Source organism: Zootoca vivipara, chromosome 11 (genome assembly GCF_965207765.1).
Source record: "Zootoca vivipara chromosome 11, rZooViv2.hap1.1, whole genome shotgun sequence".
NCBI classification, from domain to species: Eukaryota; Metazoa; Chordata; class Lepidosauria; order Squamata; family Lacertidae; genus Zootoca; species Zootoca vivipara.
In genome coordinates this window covers 15,099,509-15,119,508 of record NC_142594.1, presented here as the reverse complement: position 1 = coordinate 15,119,508, position 20,000 = coordinate 15,099,509, and the positions used below count along the sequence as shown (strand labels likewise).

Here is a 20,000-nt window from a genome sequence, read left to right as displayed (position 1 = left end):
AAGTGCTGAAAAGCTGCAGAATCATTTAGCATGCTGAATCTCTGTGACTCATCTTGAGGATGACTCATTCTCTGTATAAGTATTGTATCTGCTTGCAGGCAGACTAAGTCTCAGTGAGTTTGTGTCTATGAGTCAGTGTGTGTGTGTGTGTGTGCGCGCGCGTGAAGGTGGAGCGTGTGCTCTGTGAAGCCTGTGCTCAATGGAAACTCTGCGTGACTCAGGGGCATCTTACCCATAGACGTTAGTGGCGCGGGGCGCCAGGACGTCAGATTTTGGAGGGCGCCACAGGCTGAGTGTCTGGGTAGGAGAATCAGGGTGTCCTCCCTTCCCCGCTCTAAGGCAGCCTGCTCCTCTCCTCTCACCCACCCATCGGAGCGCTCTGCATCCAGCTCAGGGAAGCCCCTTTGCGTCCCCTCCTGCCGGGGCTGCCTGAGTGCCTGACGGGTGCGATCAGGGACAGGCACAGGACACCCCTCTGTGGCCACGTCGCTGCCTGCGTGCTTCCCTGCGGAGTTTGCGAGTGGAGCAGGGAAGCGCCCTGTGCAATCCCGGCCCCGAGCGAGGATGGCACAGCCGGCAAGCCACCTGATCTGCTTGCTGGCCCTCCTGTGGCACAGACTTCCCCGAATGGGGGCAGGTAAGGGGCACCGGGCGCTTAGAGGGAGGCTTCGCGGGAGGCCATCTGGACTGTGATCCGGGCGCCACTTCCTTTCGTGCAGCGCCGAGCGTGTGTCGGACCATGCGATGTAAAGGAGCCGGACCGAAACCCCCCCTTTAAAAAAGGTTGACAACTCTGGGAAACGGGGGGGGGGCAGCGGCACCAGAGATATATTTGCACCACGGCACTGGATATGCTTAAGATGGCCCTGGACTCAGTAACTCTGTGTAGGCTCTAAAGCTAGTTTAACCTTCTGTTCACTATGCTGCTATTTGCAAAGTTTATCGTCAGTCCAGCCACACCATCAATAGATGTGTGTCTTATTTTTTACCTAATGATGAGTGTTTTATGGAAGAACGGATGCCTTTTTGGGACTATTTAAATAAATATTATAGTATGAACATGAGGGCAGGATTTGAGCTATGAGCAACAGAAGTAATTAGATTATAATACTGTGGTTATGATTTTATAGATAGAAGATGGTGTGCACTAATTTGCATTGGCTTTCATATACTGGTTTGCTGGCCATTCACCCAGTACAAAGAAATCCTACTTCACATAGAATAATCCTGACAACAATCCTGTTAGGTGTGTAAACCAGTATTATACCCATTTTATTGATGGGTGTCAGGAGTATGGGCAGGAGTCAGGCTCTGGGGCCTGTAGTGCTTTGCAGGACTGGGGCCTGCCTCAGCTTGTGCTGGAGAAGCAAGGAGTGGCCACTCAGGTGAGGCCACTTGATACCTCACTGCACCTGGTGGCAGGAGCTGGGAGGGATAAAAGCTCAGCATTTCCCTTCAGCTCTTTGCCACAGAAACGCTATCCTTGCCTGGTTGCCTCTGGCCTCTCGCTCCTTGGACCCTTGCCTTGCCGACGCCTTGATCCTCGCTCCTTGGACCCTTGCCTTGCCGACACCTTAATCCTTGACCCTTGGACCCTTGCCTTGCCGACGCCTTGCTCCTTGATTCCCAGACCTTCGCCTCTGCCTTGCTCCTTGACCCTGCGACTGCCTGCTGCTGGACCCTCAGCCCTACACCTGTTCCTGCTTCTACGTCACCATCTTGCCTCTGCTCCTGACGTCCTCAGTCAGGGCTTCAACCGCCCACCGACTGGACCGTGACAATGGGGAACGGAATGGCCGATGCTGAAAATATAGCACTTTACCAAAAACACATATTGAGTGTATGGCTGCGCTGAGATTTGAACTTTGGGATTTGCCTGTCCCACTTGCTGAAATCAATATACAGGTATTGCATCAGCCAGCCATTTCCTCACAGAAAAATCCACCTTGGGTGTCATATTTATGATGAATAAAAGGCTATGGATAATAGAGCAAAATGATAATACAGTGGTACCTTGGGTTAAGATCTTAATTCGTTCCAGAGGTCCGTTCTTAACCAGAAACAGTTCTTAACCTGAGGCGTGCTTTTGCTAATGGGGCCTCTTGCTGCCTCTGCGCTGCTGGCGCACAATTTCCATTCTTATCCTAGGGCAAAGTTCTTAACCTGGAGCATCCACTTCCTGGTTAGTGGAGATTGTAACCCGAACCATCTGTAACCCGAGGTACCACTGTAATGGGAATTAGTCCCGTGTATTTTTCAGAGGAGATGAGTTGAGGGAAGGGACATTCACAATGAGGAGGGGAGATTTCACAATATAGGTGGACATTTGAATCCCCTTATTGGCTACCCAAAAATGTTTACAGTACAGGTATCTGACAGAGTCACTTGCTAGAGAGATATTAACACAATTATTAATAATTTTTCCAGATAAAATACTAAGGATATTCTTTTGCATTCATTTCCGTGCCTCCCCCCCAAAAAAACCAACAACACACATGCAAGTATTCACCCCAATTGCTTCCAGGTCAAAAGACCAGCAGGCAGGGAACCTTGCTTTGCATGTGACAAGAGACAGTAGCCGCAAAAGTCATTCATTCCCAGCAAACAGAAACTGCAAACAACAGAGGAGCGAAAACTGAGCCTTTCTGGAAGAGATTAATGAGAAGGTAAATAATTGACAAAGTTCTGTGTCCTTGTTTGACTGAGAATTAGATAAATTAACCTATAAAAGAAGAAAGAATTGATGAGGCAGAAGAACTGCATAAACAGAGCACAAATGGAGCAGTTGACAAGGAGAAGAAAAGCCGGTGGAGATGGAAATGTATCATGCGCCGGCACAGTGCTTAATAGGAAGAATTAAGCATAAGGATTGGGCTGTTGCATCATCTGTAACCCAGGGCTGGCACCAGAAGCTAAGTGGCCTTAGATATTATCCACAGATGCACTCATGCTTATGTACACATTTCTAATGTGCCCCCGTGTAGCCTGCAACTGATTCCGTATAGCTTACTGAGGTTAAGAGACAGGAGGCATACCCAGGAGTTGATGAAACCGGCCTTTGCTGGGGGCGCAGGCCCAGGGTGCGTGTGTGCAAATATCACCCATCAGATTATGGAGTGTGAGGTGTATGCGTGTGGTGACATGCTGCTGCTGTCGCAGCAAGATCAAACGCTGGAGAAGGTTCCCATCCTTCTTGCCACTGTGGCACAAAGGCGTGCAAAAATGTTTTTTTTCACTTCCTGCTCACCTTGCCCGCACTCTGGACACTTTGAATACTCAGGTCACGTAAAATGTAAAAAGGTAAAAGTTAAAGGACCCCTGGACATTTAAGTCCAGTCAAATGTGACTATGGGGTCGCGGCACTCAACTCGCTTCCAGGCCATGGGAGCTGGCGTTTGTCCACAAACAGCTTTCTAGGCCATGTGGCCAGCATGACTAAACCACTTCTGGTGCAACGGGACATTGTGATGGAAACCAGAGCGCATGGAAACGGGTTTAACTTCCTGCCACAGTGGTACCTATTTATCTACTTGCACTGGTGTGCTTTCGAACTGCTAGGTTGGCAGGAGCTGGGACAGAGCAACGGGAGCTCACCTTGTTGTAGGGATTCGAACCGCCAACCTCCAACTGGCAAGCCCAAGAGGCTCAGTGGTTTAGACCACAGTACTACCCGCGTTCCTACATTTACCACGTAAAATGTAGTAATGTCTAATGTGACTATTGTGGTAAAGGAATATTTTCTGGGGTGGGAGTGCCAATACAGCTCCTTGCCAAGGGTGTAAGGGACCCTGGGTACACCACTGTTAACAGACCTAGCCACTCTCTCATTTTCAGAAGGAGAGTTACCATTGTAGGAACAATGTCCTTGTCACTTCTTCTAAACGCAGTTTTCCCTCGTTCTCTTTGTTCCCATCAATTTCATCTGCAGGGGTGTTTACTAAAGCAGCCTTCCCCAATCTGGTGCAGCCCAGATATTGTTGGACCGCAACTCCCATCATACCTGACCATTGGCCACACTGGCTGGGGGTGATAGGTGTTGTGGTCCAAAACATCTGGTCGGCACCAGGTTGGGGAAGGCTGTCCCAAAAAGCGAGATTTCCCACATGGTCTTCCAAATAGCACATAATTGTGTCACTGCTCTGACCTCCATGCATTGGCTGAGCCTGAGTGCAGAGCGTCCTTGCACATGAAACTTGTATTTAGGTATATGCGCTCTCTCTCTCGCCTTGTGCAGATGGATCCTGGGTTTTGCATGGTCCGCATGGTGCAGTCCTTCTTCCTGTTATATGGTGCATGGGATATACCATGGGTAGGCAAACTAAGGCCCGGGGGCTGGATCCGGCTCAATCGCCTTCTAAATCTGGCCCGCGGGTGGTCTGGGAACCAGCGTGTTTTTACATGAGTAGAATGTGTCCTTTTATTTAAAATGTATCTCTGGGTTATTTGTGGGGCATCAGAATTTGTTTTTCCCCCCCAGATATAGTCTGCTCCCCCACAAGCTGTGAGGGACAATGGACCGGCCCCCTGCTGAAAAAGTTTGCTGACCCCTGGGATATACTATGTAATTGGATCATCGTCTGCCCCTTCAGCTACCATTTTGTATCTGGCTCTGGCTGGCGGATCTCACAGTCCTTGTTGTTGTTTAGTCGTGTCCGACTCTTCGTGACAGTCCTTGCAAAGAAACGAAACAGAGCCTGGAGTCTGTGGGATATTTGCTAGATAGGTACATGATAGGAGCTGAAGCTAACAGAGTTTTCCTATAAGTTTACTAAAGAGAACTCCACTGTGCCCATACAGGAGGAGGGGACAACCCTGGCTGGACACTTCTTCTTTGCTCTTTCCAGCAACATAGAACATCTCCATTGCTCAGACACCATTTTAAAGTAGACTAAAGTACCGTATTTTTCCATGTATAAGACTAGGTTTCCTCCCCCAAAAAATAATGTCAGAAATTAGGGAGCGTCTTATACACGGGGCCCATCTCCCCCCATTTTCTTAAATCTGAGCCCCCCAAAATAGGGGGTGTCTTATACATGGCGGCGTCTTATAGACAGAAAAATACAGTATGTCTTTGTAACTAGATTGCCACTTTAAGCCTGCCTGAACAAAGCTGCTGTTATCTGTTACTCTTCAACAAGTAAATATTATTTTTTACCTTTTACACAAGACCGTTTGTGTGATTGCTGTTTTAAGGGGAGGGGGAGAAAAGGGGGAAATACCAGGAGAATCCAGTCTGCCTTAAAGCATCCTGGATTACTTAAACTAATAGGCTAAAACTGGCCTATCTAAGCTTCCCTTTTAAGCTGCAAAGGGATGGCACCCTGCTGAACTCACAAATGTGAGGAACCATAATATCTAATCTATCTATCTTCTTCTAGCATCTCAACACATCCCTGCAAAGTCTGTATCAGGCATGGGTGTGGAGTCTGCACGTGCCTGATCTATAGGAACATCCTTCCGCTTGGGACTGTTTGTGTCTGATCCTGAGCTCTTTCTGGAGGTGCTGTAAGACTTGCAGGTGACCCACACAAGTCCTCAAAATGAGGAAGGGGGTGAAGTGGCATACAAGCTTCGGAAGTGGACTGCCACATGAAGGCATTGCTTTAATCTGAAACTACAGAGAGAAGCATCATCAAAGCATGAAATATTACAACCCACAAAAAGTAGGACGGGAGAAAGCAGCCATTGTTCTGCCTGTATTTTAGCTTTATTTGCAGCTCTGCCTGCAAATAAAGAATCTTCTGCTCATAGTATTCTGTGTGACGCCTCTGCCCTGTTTTGTATGTATGGCCACAAAGCATCGTATAGCATCCTACTTGCTTTGAAGGATGTGTGTGTGTGTGTGTGTGTGTGTGTGTGGTCAATTCAGGGAGACTGCTTATGGGCACAAAAACAGAGCGAACAAACAATTCAGCACAAGAAAAAGAAAAAAGGATTATGTGCACACAGGGCGCTCCTGTCACATGCTTCGTATCGTTCCAAGATTTACTAATGTTTTGTCTTTAATCAAGCCAGCTTGTATTGCTGACATTTCCATTAACAAAGAAAAATGGTCTCCCCTTTCAGATTGGTTATGTTGTTATTAATTGGTTCAGATGTTGTTTCAAACCGGATCAGAGTTGAATATAAACAGTCTCGCCAATGTTCCAGATAGCTGCGCCAGCATGTGGAGTTTATGCAGCAGTAAGTTTGCTTGGCCCCTGATCCGTTAAAAAATAAATAAATGTTCCACCTCTTGGATGTGCACATGCTTGGTGAGTATTTGGTGGGGCACCCACATATTATTCGGATCTGTATTAGAGCTCTTCTTTGAACTGAAAAGCATTATCTCTCAGCAAGTAGGCATTGCAACAAGTACTTCCCTGCTCGTTTCTACAGTGGTTAAGGCGATTTGTGAAAATTCCACCCCTGAAATTTCAGAGCTTGTGCTTTGAATACACAAGACCCCAAGTTCAATCCCCAGCCTCTCCAAGTAGGGCAGAACCCTGCGTCAAACCCTGGAGAGCAGGTGCCAGCTGACATCAACAATAGATCAGGGGTCAGCAAACTATTTTTGGAGGGGGCCGGTTCACTGTCCCCCCAGAGCTTGTGGTGGGCCAGACCACACACACGCACGTGATGGAGGGGGCTTATGTCTCTCTCCCTCTCTCTCCCAGCCCCTCCCCTCCCCCTGCCTACCTACGCTGCTGCCGTCGGCATTGCGCTTTCCCAACCGCAGCTCCTGTGCCTGCCCTTGCGAGGGCTGCTTTCGGTCTGCTCGGGCCGCCCCCCAGCCTCTGCCGCTCACAAGGGCAGGCACAGGAGCTGTGGTTGGGAGAGGTGCTGCACTGTGCTCTGCCAACCGTGGCTCCTGTGCCTTCCCTTGAGAGCACCAGAGGCTGGCAACAGCGTCAGAGGGATGAGCGGCCTGAAAGGGCTAGCTGGCTCCGGAAGCTCAGCCCAGCCCCCTTCCTCCACTACGCAGGGCGGGGAGAAGGGTGGGGGAGAAGCCAGGAGGAGGCGCCGTTGTGTATGAGAGGGAGTGGGGAAATGGCACGGGGGGGGGGGGAATGGTGGCACCGGAAGAAAAAAATTAACGAAAAAAATTAAACAGAATCGCTGATCCACAGAATGTCCTTGGGCCAGATCCTATGGGCAATTGGGCCGGATCTGGCCTGTGGATTGTAGTTTGCCGATCTCTGGACTAGATGGACCAATGAGCATTCTAAGACAACCTTCTGTGTTCCTGTAAACCACCAGAAAAGGGCCTGTCCTGCCCATTACTGCCCCCAAACTTAACACTAAACCAAAGGTCCTCAGATTCTTCTCCCCTTCTGTCCAAGACCCCTTGAAAATTGCTGAGGGCATTGGCGGACCACTTAATAGATTTTTCCCTGCCTGTTGTAGCAAACATAATGCAGTGTGCTAGATGCTGTATGATTTTTAGCTGTCTTTTTGGTTGCTTCTGTTATTTCTGATGTTGTTTTACAATCTGAATTCCATGGAATGCGGTAGCGTGTAAAATACAATATAAGAAATAAAAGAAGCAACAACAGTTCAACTGAAAAGCATCAACGCACCTGGATCGCACCAACCTCGCCTTTCTCCCTCCTGGAGAAGTGGCATTGATTAGGGAAGTTTTAAATGTATGGTGTTTTATCATGTTTTTAATATTCTGTTGCGAGCCACCCAGAGTGTCTAGGGAAACCCAGCCAGATGGGTGGGTTAATAAATAATAATAATAATAATAATAATAATAATAATAATAATATGCACTTCCTGAAGCAAAAGGAGAACTGAAATGCAGCCATCCTTCAAAAGTGCCACTTCTCTGAATTTTGCAATTAATTATTATTATTATTATTATTATTATTATTGATTCAGCTTTCAACAGATCAGGCGAATACCACCTCCCAACCGTGCCATGCACTGCCACTCTCCACATGTGATTAGTCTCCTTTTACTTCTGTATCATTCCCTCTGTTTATTATTATTATTGGGGGGGGGGTTAGGGGGTAAGTGGCAGTACAGTGTACACCACCTCTTTTCCCCGCCACTGATTCCTGCCCGCCGGAGGAGTTTTGGTGCCACCCACCAAAGCAGGTCTACCACAAAGTGGTGCAGCTAGAGCAGCCAATGCTTCCTCTTTCCCTCCTTCCCTTGGCGCGTGAGCTTCTCTAGCTCACCACTTTGTGGTAGAGGAGGACTGCTTTGCTCTGCCACAAAGTGGTGTGGCTAGAGTGGCCCACACGTCAAGGAAAGGAGGAAAAAGAAGCGTCAGCCATTCTAGCCACACCATTTTGTGGTAGACCCACTTTGGCAAGTTGTGCCAAAACGCCTCCAGGGGGCAGGAAGCGGTGGCAGTGGTGGAGGCAGGCAAGGGGGTGGAAGATGCTGCATACCAGAACCTCATTTTCTCAAATAAAGCAGTGGTTACTATTACTTAAAATTCTATACTGCCCTTCATTCGAGGATGACAGGGTGGTTTATATGTTTGCAATGTTTAGGCTGTGTGTGCCACTGCTTAGGAAAAACTGTTTTTCATACATTATAAACTTCTCATACAGTCAGAGTGTAGAAACACCCAACAAGACAGAAAACACCCGCTCTCACATCTCATTTCCAGTTCCCGATCACGGGTGGCATTCGATCGTATACACAAGCCCTTAGAAAAGAGCATGAAATATACTAGCCAACCTTGAGGCATTACATTTTTTTTTCATAAGCTTTGGACCCTCACAAGGAAAGCTGAAATGAACACAATAGTTGAAAGAACATGCTTGGCATTTCCAGAAGGAATGTCCTATCGACTGGGGGTGGGGGGTGGGGAGGCAATAGCTGTCTGGGCAGTGGATTCTGAAGGCTTGGGGCTTTGATGAGTTTTTAGGAAGTGAAAAGAGTCTGATGAGGCTGAAAAATTTGGAACCAACAACTGCAAAATCAGCAGAAAGATTTATCTCTCTTCATTTGGCAGAGCAGGAATTCTGTTTGATTAAATTTTCATGGTGGTTGCACCGTGCAGAAAGATTAAAAACAAAAGTGGGGTTGCAAGAGGTTCTGAATAAACATGTACACACAAATGATTTCAAGCAGTATTGGATACCTCTTTGATTTCAATAGCAGAGGTGCATAGTTGATATACACTATGTGTTCCGGATCAGAACTAACTCCTGTTCAGCTTTGCAGGATTTCCTTCCAGGAAGGTGCCTTATATGGCATCAGATCATTGGTCAATATCTCCTATGTTGTCTCTCAGCTGCTTTCTGGCAGCTGGACTGGTGACAGGGAGCAGCCCCCAGGACCATATAACACTGGTCCTAAAGGATCTACATTGGCCCCCAGCATGTTTCCGAGCACAATTCAAAGTGTTGGTGCTGACCTTTAAAGAAATGGCTGTATATCTGAAGGAGCATCTCCACCCCCATTGTTCAGGCCAGACACTGAGATCCAGCTCCAATGGCCTTCTAGCGGTTCCCTCCCTGTGAGAAGTGAAGCTACAGGGAACCAGGCAGAGGGCCTTCTCAGTAGCAGCACCTTCCCTGTGGAATGCCCTCCCATCAGATATCAAGGTGGTAAATAACTATCTGACTTTTGGAAGACATCTGAAGGCAGCTCTGTGTTGGGAAGTTTTTTAATGGTTGATGTTTTATTGTGTTTTTAATATTGCTATAGATTTAAGGGGGGGGCCCTAAACCCTATAAGTTAATAAATGCCAGGATTTTGATTAATTGGGGTATCAATTAAAGCTGCAGAGCTTTGCCACACTGGCAGCCCTGCACAGGGAAGTTTTAAATGTTTGATGCTGTATTGTGCTTTTAATATCTTGTTGGGAGCAGTCCAGAGAGGCTGGGGCAACCCAGTCAGATGGACAGCATTTTATATTTATAATTTCAGACAGGGGACATTCCCAGCCCTACCAGGGATCAAGACTGTCTGCATTCAAAGCAGATGCTACACCACTGAGCTATGACCATATACAGTGCTTTTTTTCAGGGGGACGCATACCCCTAAACATTTTGTGAATCTAACTTTGGCCTCATTGAGGGGCAGTAGGAAAATGAGAGTACCCCTAATCAGTTTTTTTTAAAAGAAAAGAAGCATTGACCACACACACACGTACATACAAATTTGAAAAGATACCCGTGTTTCTCAGAAAATAAGACACCGTCTTATATTTATTTTTCCTCAAAAACACACACTATGGCTTATTTTCAGGGGATGTCTTATTTTTTTCCCTCCTTCTCCTGCCACGGCCGGCATTGCTGCTGCGCCTATCACTATGTCTTATTTTCGGGGTATGGCTTATATTCCTTGAATGCTTAAAAATCCTGCTATGGCTTATTTTATGGCTACATCTTATTTTTGGAGAAACAGGGTATCTATAGTTATAGCTGTCAAGTTCTCCATTTTTTAAAGGGAAATTCCCTTATGCTGAATAGGCTTCCTCACAAGAAAAGCGAAAACTTGACAGCTATGTCTATAGATATAAACAGCTATGGTGGGTAGATTCTAGCTACCGAGTTCTGATCTAACTGAAGTTTCCAAGTTGTTTCTAAGGACAGCCTCACATTGCAGTTATCCAGCTCAGAGGTTACCATGATGTCTGTCACCTTGGCTAGGGTATCTATGGACTGCAGTTTGTAAAGGGTGCTGTAAGGGGGAGAAAGTACAGAGAACCGCCCCCTTGCATCAGAAGTAGCTCCTCCCCAAGCAGCGATGGAAGCGAGGGCTCTGAGGAGGCTAGTCAGGAAGTTGAGAGAGAGGGCCAGGGCTCCAGCAACATGAGAGAGCCCCGGCCACACAGGAGTGAGGAAAGGGAGGGGGAGAAGGGAGAAAATGAAAACCTGGAGCGTAGACCCTTTCCTCCGGTTCCGGAATTACGCAGGAGAAAGAGAGGGAGGAGATTCACTGTCCCGAGACTGCTATGTTGGAGAAGATCATGTGGGGGGGGGGGGCAGTGCCGGATTCTGCATCGGACTGAGCAGCCATGTTTTACACACCCGGCTCACTGTAAATAGACTGCACTAATAAAAACTGTTTAAAGACAAGCATGTGGAGCATCGTTACTCTAGAGTAGTCGCAAGAACCTCCAACAGGTGCCAAGAGCCAAGAGCTGTTAGGAGATTCCTGTTGCCAATACAGGTCTATAGTTCTCGGACTGGCTTAACAACCTATCCTTCTTCCCATGCATCTCTGGAAACTGTAGCTCCGTGATGGGGGTGAAGGTGTTCTCAGCACCCTTGACAAACTACAGTTCCCAAGATTATGGGGGGGGCTGCTTAAAGTGGTATGATAGTGCTTTAAATGTGTAGTGTAGATGGGGCATGAACAGGTAGCCAGACCATAAACAGGTAGAGGGGAATATAAGATACAATCCAGGCAACTTTTAAAGATCCATTTATTTCCATGAAAAAGTTAAATGTTTTGTTTTCCAGCTTCGGCTGGGCTGCTAGCTAGGACCATTTTTGGACAGGGAAGTTTGTGTTTTACTATGTGTGCTTCTTTCTCAGAAAACTTGTTGTTGTTGTTGTTTAGTCGTTTAGTCGTGTCCGACTCTTCGTGACCCCATGGACCAGAGCACGCCAGGCACTCCTGTCTTCCACTGCCTCCCGCAGTTTGGTCAGACTCATGTTCGTAGCTTCGAGAACACTGTCCAACCATCTAACCCTCTGTCCAGATAATAAAAATACCGTCAATGTATCACAGGTACAAGAGAGGTTTGAGTGGGTAGGTAAACTCCTACCCACTCAAACCTCTCTTGTACCTGTGATACATTGACAATATTTTTATTATCTGGACACATGGTCAACAGACCCTGGAAACCTTCCACCAGACATTCAGTGACTTTCACCCCACCATCAACCTAACAATGAACCAATCTATGCAAGAAATACATTTTTGGACACTACTATAAAAATACAGGATGGACGTATAGACACCACCTTATACTGAAAACCAACTGACCGACAAACATATCTACATGCTTCTAGCTACCATCCCAAACATCCCAAACAATCCATCGTATACAGCCAGGCCCTACGTTACAACCGCATCTGTTCCAACTCTACAGACAGAGAATCTCACCTAAGAGATCTACAGCAAACCTTTTTAGAACAAAAATATCCACCTGATGAAGTTAAACAACAGATCAACAGAGCCAGACTGATACCTAGAGAGAACATGCTGCAAGACAGACCCAAAAAAAGAAAATAACAGAACACCACTAGTTATCACATACAGCTCCCAAGTTAAAACAGTACAACGCATCATCAGAGATCTACAACCTCTCCTAGACAATGACAGCTCTCTTTCTCAAGCTCTGGGAGGAAGACCTTTCATTGCCTACAGACAGCCACCCAATCTTAAACAACTCCTCACCCACAATAATACAACCACCAGACTTAACATGGACACTGGTTCCAGAGCCTGCAATAAACCCAGATGCCAACTTTGCTGCCACATACACCCGGACAACACCATTACTGGCCCCAACAACATCCAACATACCATCTCAGGACTATTTAATTGCTCATCCTCTAACATTGTGTATGCCATCAAATGCCAACAGTGCCCTTCAGCTCTCTATATTGGACAAACAGGCCAAACCCTACGCCAAAGTATAAATGGACATAAATCTGTCATCAGGAATTACAAGACAGAGAAACCAGTGGGAGAACACTTCAATCTCCCAGGACATTCTACAAAATCTCCAATTAGCTGTCTTACTACAAAAGAATTTCAGAAATAAACTGGAAAGAGAAGTTGCTGAATTGCAACTTATCACCAAGCTTAAAACCATGGAGAGACCTGGTTTGAACAGAGATGTTGGATTCTTATCTCATTATACATGATAAAGTGATCTTCAGCCATCTCACCCCTTGCTTTTTCATGCAAGACCATTTGCAGTCGTTTACAGTCATCTACAGCTATCAGTCAGTCAATCACCCATTTCCACCACCCTTCTGAGTGATACCCCTCCCCACCCTTTCTCTATATATAAGCGTCTGGGGACTTCTATTTCAGTGTATCTGAAGAAGTGTGCATGCACACGAAAGCTCATACCAAAATAAAAAACTTAGTTGGTCTTTAAGGTGCTGCTGGAAGGAATTTTTTTATTTTGTTTCGACTACGTCAGACCAACACGGCTACCTACCTGTTCCTTCAGAATGGATAGGTTTGATCTTCTTGCAGTCCATTGGACTCTCACGAGTCTCCTCCAGCACCATAATTCAAAAGCATCAATTCTTCGGCGATCAGCCTTCTTTATGGCCCAGCTCTCACTTCCATACATCATTACTGGGAAAACATTAAAAGCCCCATAATAAGACAAACCTCCTCTTGGCTACTGGAGTAGGATTTGTGTCCTGCCTGCAACCTAGTCTTACATTTTGAAAGAAATCCAGTGCATTATTTCTTCAGATTTCTTGTCAGGAACTGTATGCTTGCTCTGTAGCAGTTCATTGCACCCCCTCATTGGGTGGCTAATGGGTTTTGGCACCTGACTGCATATTTGATATTTTATCCAGAACGTCTGCAGCATAATAACATTTTCTTTCTATTACTAACATCACAGTTCCTCTTTTCAATCCAGCTTTGACAAGCTTGTTATTAATTATTGTTTTTGTTTATAATACAAGTTAATTATTTTCTGGCGTAGCGCCCAGAAGCAGATTCCCATTAATCTTTGATCTGGACAAATACAGCCTCATTCTAGAAGACTTCATAATTATACAAGATTGGCAGGCCTAACCTGTGGCCCAGTATTATCAAGAGCCGAGAGGCCATAACTGTACTGGTCTTATGCCCGGGAACAGCCGTAGTGCCCCTTTGCATTTTCAGCAGCAAAACAAAAGGGCAATACTGAAGAAACAAGAAATGGCATAGCAACATTGGCAGATGTTCCCACTGTGTTTTTGGCTATTCAGTGCCACTCATTAAAAATGAAATTTAACACTAACAGAACTGACTCAATCTATCGCAGATATTGCACAGTCTGAAGCAACTGGAAGCATAAGAACTGGCTCCTTTTTGAATCATTGTCCAGACCCATCAAAATATTATTCAAACTTTCACTTGCAGAACTCTTTAAAAACAGAACATCAAAGATGCATTCAAAATATCCATACCATGTCTTGCGCTGTCCAGCAATGGCTCGACTTCTTAGAAATAAATGATAACTCCAAAAATCCAAAATTTCTCTCTCTCCCATTCCAGCCTGCCTTAGCCTGCTTAAGGCTATGCAGTTTCTTGGAGAGAGATTATCGCATGATTTTGTTCTCTGATTTAGAGAAGGGCTAACAAGGCAACACCCTTCAAAATGGTGAATTTGCAACTGTATAGCTTTGTCACCTGATCTAAGATTACAACACTCACATGTTAGCTACCAGAAAACAACGGTTAGCCAGCCATCAACTCAACAGGAGCTCAGAGAGAACTTTGAAAACTACTGTGGAAAACCTCCAATGTTATCAATACACATTTTCCATTTTAAGCCTTCATTAATACACATACATTTTCCATTTCTGGGTCAATTAAATCCATTATACATAACACAATCAGCATACAGCAGGGGTCAGCAAACTTTTTCAGCAGGGGGCTGGGTCCACTGTCCCTCAGACCTTGTGGGGGGCCGGACTATATTTTGGAAAAAAAATATGAATGAATTCCTATACCCCACAAATAACCTAGAGATGGATTTTAAATAAAAGGACACATTCTACTCATGTAAAAACATGCTGATTCCCGCACCACCCAGGGGCCGGATTTAGAAGGTGATTGGGCCGCATCTGGCCCCCAGGCCTTAGTTTGGGGACCCCTAGCATACAGCTTGTGTGCAGTAAATATCTTATTGCTGGTTCCTCTGACTCCCTCCCAAGACACACAGACAGACTTACCCTTGTAAGTAAGGTTGCCAGACTCAATAGAGGACAGGACTTCTGTGCCTCTAATTGCCCTGCTCTCTTTTGAGTCTGGAAACCTTAAAGAGAAACCAGCAGACCCTTTGCTTGGAAATTAAACAAAGGGTCTGCTGGTTTCTCTTTAAGGTTTCCAGACTCGAAAGAGAGCAGGGCAATTAAAGGCACAGAAGTCCTGTCCTCTATTGAGTCTGGCAACCCTACTTGTAATTAGAAAGAGATATTTAATCAGGCTCGGCAGCAAAGACAATGCTCAGGACACACAATTCAGGAGGAGTTCAGGAGCAGGTCAAGAAGTTCATAACTGGATGGAAGTGCAAAAGATGTCCCAACAAGTTTCCACGACTCTCCCACCAGCTTTGAAAGATGAAGCATGAGATACTCACTCACAAGACTCTCTCAACTTGTGGGAATGCCAAGATTCACAGACTCCATTGCAGTGGGTGGGTCTGCTACCATTTGTGAAAGAGATGCCTGGTTTTAGCTGACAAGACTGCAGCCTCCTGTTCTGGCTTGGGTGGGGCTCATGACATCCCTGTTACAGCTGTCTTCATCCTGTTTGTGGGCAGATAGATTGGGGAAAACATTCAACCAAAATTCTTCCTGGGGAGGATAAACTCTCCAATAGTTTTTTGAGGTTGGGGTTCATCATGAGCAATGGCAAAGGCACAGATTCTTTTTGCCTCCCCCCCCCCTCCCGGCCAATAAAATGTTATTTGTTCTTGCTGTTGCAGGTGTCAACAGTAGCAACTGTGTTGGCACGCTGGCTGGCTTTTTTTTTATCCCCCACGATGCTATGAACCTCCTATCATTCTGGGCCACTGAAGTGGGGGGGGGGGAGTGGCATGTGCTACCAAAAATGAGAATATTTTTATGAGAAAACTGGGGATGAGAGAAAGAAAGAAAATCAGGGATTTTATTAGAAAAATGTCTTCTGACAAATCTCAGCTTGACTTCAATTACTGCCTTTTCTGCTGCAGATACCCTGAGGTCATCCTGCAAGGAAGAATGAGGCATTACTCACTTTATCCTTTCTCCCTTGCTCCCCTAAGTTATCAAGTGACTCTTGCATGTGTGAAATGGAGAACAGATGGCACTTCTCATTCGTTTCAGGGCTGCCTCTACTATACGGCCTTTTAAATGTGTTTGGAGGGGAGGTTAGTGGTGTTGTTGTTTTGTTATTATGATATGTATTTTGTGTTTTCATACTGTAAACAACTCTGTGATCTTTGGATGAGGGGTGGTATATAATAATAAATCTCTTGATAGCACGTCATTCAGTAAGTCTCAGCAGAATGTGTGAGTGGCAGCCCCCATGTCAGAGGTGATGTGATGTTGTTTGATTACAGCTCCCATCCTCCCTGACCACTGGTCCTGCTAGTTAAGGATGATGGGAGTTGCAGTCTAACAACATCTGGGGACCCAAGGTTGAGAAAGGCTGTTCTAGTGTATTGAGATACCAAGTGCATGTGCGAATCGGCCCCAGGCGGTAATCACATCTGATGTATACAGGTGTCAACAAAGACAGAGGTCTTGCATAGTGATTAACATCATCTGGGTTGTATACTACCATCAGTAGTGGTTTTCCCTTTCTTCCAACCAGCTATGGATGGATGAATGAATTCCCTTTGTGGGTTGAAGTATCTCTTTACATGAAGTACATCATGACAGTTACCAGTGTTAACAACTGTTAACTCTCGAAAGTGCAATGCTCTCTATTGTCAAAAACGGGTCCTGTAGGTAGGATGCCTAAGAAGCACCATATACTCAAGCTTACTAAAAGCCAGTCTGCATACTTGTCACAGAATACAAAATCCAAACATTGTATTAACCACAGTTGTGTTACTGTATTGGAAATTGTATGGAATTGGAAATCCCAGCCCCATACACTCTTAAAGATGAATCCCTCGCAAATTAATGCAAGGGTGTCCAAATTGTTGATGCACTCTGATGGATCCTGAGTAGAGGTGGATGGATCAGTCTATCTCTGGTGCATGCCTGTTTCATATGTCCACTCTGCCTCATTTCCACATCATTTTGTAAATATTTGAAAATTCATGAAAATTCACATTTCAATGTAATTTCCACGAAATACACTTTCCCACATGCTTTAACCCCAAATACTAATTTTTGCATGCATTTTGTATACAGTGGTACCTCTACAGTGGAACCTCGGTTTATGAACACCTCGGTTTATGAATTTTCGGTTTACGAACGCTGTGGACCCATCTGGAACGGATTAATTCACTTTCCATTACTTTCAATGGGAAAGTTCGCTTCAGTTTATGAACAGACTTCCGGAACCAATTACACCCATGCTTCGGGTTAAGTACGCTTCAGGTTGAGTACTCCACGAACCCGTCTGGAACGGATTAATCCACTTTCCATTACTTTCAATGGGGAAGTTCGCTTCAGTTTATGAACGCTTCAGTTTAAGTACTCCACAGACCGCCTGGAACGGATTAATCCACTTTCCATTACTTTCAATGGGAAAGTTCGCTTCAGTTTATGAACGCTTCAGTTTATGAACAGACTTCTGGAACCAATTGTGTTCATAAACCGAGGTACCACTGTACTTACGAATTTAATGCATTCCAAACGCACATTTGTAAGTCGAAAAAATCGAATCCCATAGGAATGCATTGGGAGAAAAAATTCGTAAGTCGAAGCAACCCTATCTAAAAATTCGTAAGTAGAAAAAATCCTATCTAAACCGCATCCAAGATGGCGGACGGAGCTCCATTCGTAAGTAGAAACATTCGTAAGTAGAGTTATTCGTAAGTAGAGGTACCACTGTACATCTGAATGTATGCATTTGTATAGGCATTCAAGCAACTGGTTTTAGGCTGGGTAACAGATTCCCACTACATGTGTCTGTCTGGACACTGCATTCCTGAAGACAGTCAGCGTGATTTGAAGGATAGTAATTTGCACTTTCCTGGAGAGGTTTAGGTGCAGCTTCTTGCTTGATCTTGGGGCTCCATTGTCTCCCAAGACAGACGAATGCCAACAGCTACACAAAGGATTAAAAGCTTTCACTCCTGCTTTAGGACATCGATGCTCTGCAGGGCTGTTTCCTAAGAGGCAGAAAAACTGACAGGAGCAGACACTATTCAGTTGAAGATTTGTGTATGTGTGTGTTGAACTGACAAGTGCACTGCAAAATTCAGAAAAGTGCAAAAACAGAAGGATAACTGTGCTCTAATCCATGCATTCGCCCAGGAAGTGCAAATCATATTGGTTTGCTTAAACATGTGGCCCAGACAAAATCATCAAGCATTGCTAGCCTAGTGGCACCTCAAGGTCACTGAAGAACGTAAAGCAGAATAGAATACATAGCTCTCTGGGATAGCTTAATTGGTAGAGCATGAGACTCTTAATCGCAGGGTTGGGGGTTTGAGCCCCACTTTGGGTCAGTGTGTTGGTGACCCTCACGGTCCCTTCCAACGAGGCCCGTCCTAGCCATAGAGGCTAGTGGCGCAATGAACCACGGCGCTGGGCACTGGAGGGCACTGGAAGGGCGCCAAGTGAGCGCAGGGTTCCGGCGGTCTGGCCAGGACTGCGCTCCACGAGCTGAGAGGCTGCGCCACGTCTCTCTCCTTCTCCGAGGACTCCGTGCCGCACCTCCTTCTCCTTTCCTCCGCGCTAAGCTCCGCTCAGTCGAGCTTCGCCACCAGCATGCGCACAGTGCCCAATCAGCTCTTGCTGGTCCCGCGGTGTGCGCTGGTGGCGAAGCTTGACTGAGAGGAACCCAGAGCTGGGGAAAGGAGAAGGAGGCGCAGCGCGGATTCCTCAGAGGTGGCCTTGGAGGTGGCCTCTCACTGCTGCCGCGGTCCGTTTGGCACTCCCGGGTCCTTGGAGAGGCTCTGGAGCAAAGTCTGGCCGCTCAGGAGCTGGTTTGGCCAGCAAGGCGGGAGGGGGCTGCCTGTAGCCCACCAGCTCATAGAAGGGCAGCTGCCTCAGCATGATCACTTTGGTGCTGCGCTTTCAGAGGGGGGCGCTGGAGGGACCTTTGCGCCACGGCGCTGGATGGGCTTAAGACGGCCCTGCTTCCAACTCTATGATTCTTAAGTGGACACTAGGGGTGCAGAACGTCACCTGCTATTACATTTGCCCACAATGGGACAATGAGAGCATGATGGGAGAAAGAGGTGCAAACCATAGCACCACAGTTCAGAGGGTTTCTGAGGATCACAGCAAGAATTCAACAGTGATGAGAGAGAACAGTGGCTGGGTTCATTTGGCAACTGCATGGAGGAGAGTGGCAATGTTGCAGGCGGGGTGAAGCTGGGGTGCTGGGGAGGGAGAAATAGGGTGGGTGGGAGAGTGTGTCTCAAATCTTTTGGCCATGTGAAGTTTTATTGAGTTTTTGATAAGCAGCTTTCCGATTTAGCCACTCAGCTGTCGACTTGAAGTTTTAAACGAATGTTAAGTAAGTCTTAGTTATCCACTTATCACTTTTCAGTTCTTGCCATCTGGGGAGATTAACATTCATGCAGCACTTCAACATGAATCCATTTTGCTTCATTAGCTTTAAGTAATAAATAAAACTGAATTTCTAGAAGGTCCGCCAGCCCATTCCCGCCAGCCTTTATTGCTGCAATATACTGAGCTGCAAACACTCCACGAAGGCAGGCTACTATTAAATTCAGGTTACTTCACTGTGAAATGGATCACTTCAGCCAGCACGTGAGAACCGCACACCAAAGGCCGCACACTGAGCCATTGCCAAATGTGGAGAGGAGAATATAGCTCATAAACAGAGCTGAAGCTGTATTTAAATTAAAACAATGTAATGGCAACCGGAGGCTGCATGCCAAGAGCAGGTGAGCGTAACAAGGCCATCAAAATCACCTTTTGAAGCATGGGGCACTCTGCGGGCCATGTATCTTGTGGTGTCTCTGGAGAAATATTAAATCAATAAACCACCTAAAGGTTGCTGCCAATGTTCTATAAAAAGACAAGTTTTTTCTTTTCCTCTGCTGAGGGGCAACATAAGGGCAGAAGATATATTTGCAAGAAAGCAGGCAGGCCATTGCACCTCAGCCCCTTCATATTATGACTCTTGAACATCTGCAGCCATTTCTACGTATCACTTCTCTCTGA

At 46.0% G+C, this 20,000-nt stretch overlaps 1 protein-coding gene across 1 annotated transcript in view; it reads right to left on the bottom strand.

The window, feature by feature from the left end:
* Positions 1-15,301, bottom strand: part of GADL1 (GAD like acidic amino acid decarboxylase 1) — a 149,891-nt gene extending 134,590 nt beyond the window's left edge. The window contains exon 1 of the mRNA XM_088654239.1: positions 15,281-15,301. The gene's annotated coding sequence lies outside the window, so the exon portion shown is untranslated. The remainder of the gene's footprint in view (positions 1-15,280) is intronic.
* Between the last annotated feature and the right edge of the window lie 4,699 nt (positions 15,302-20,000).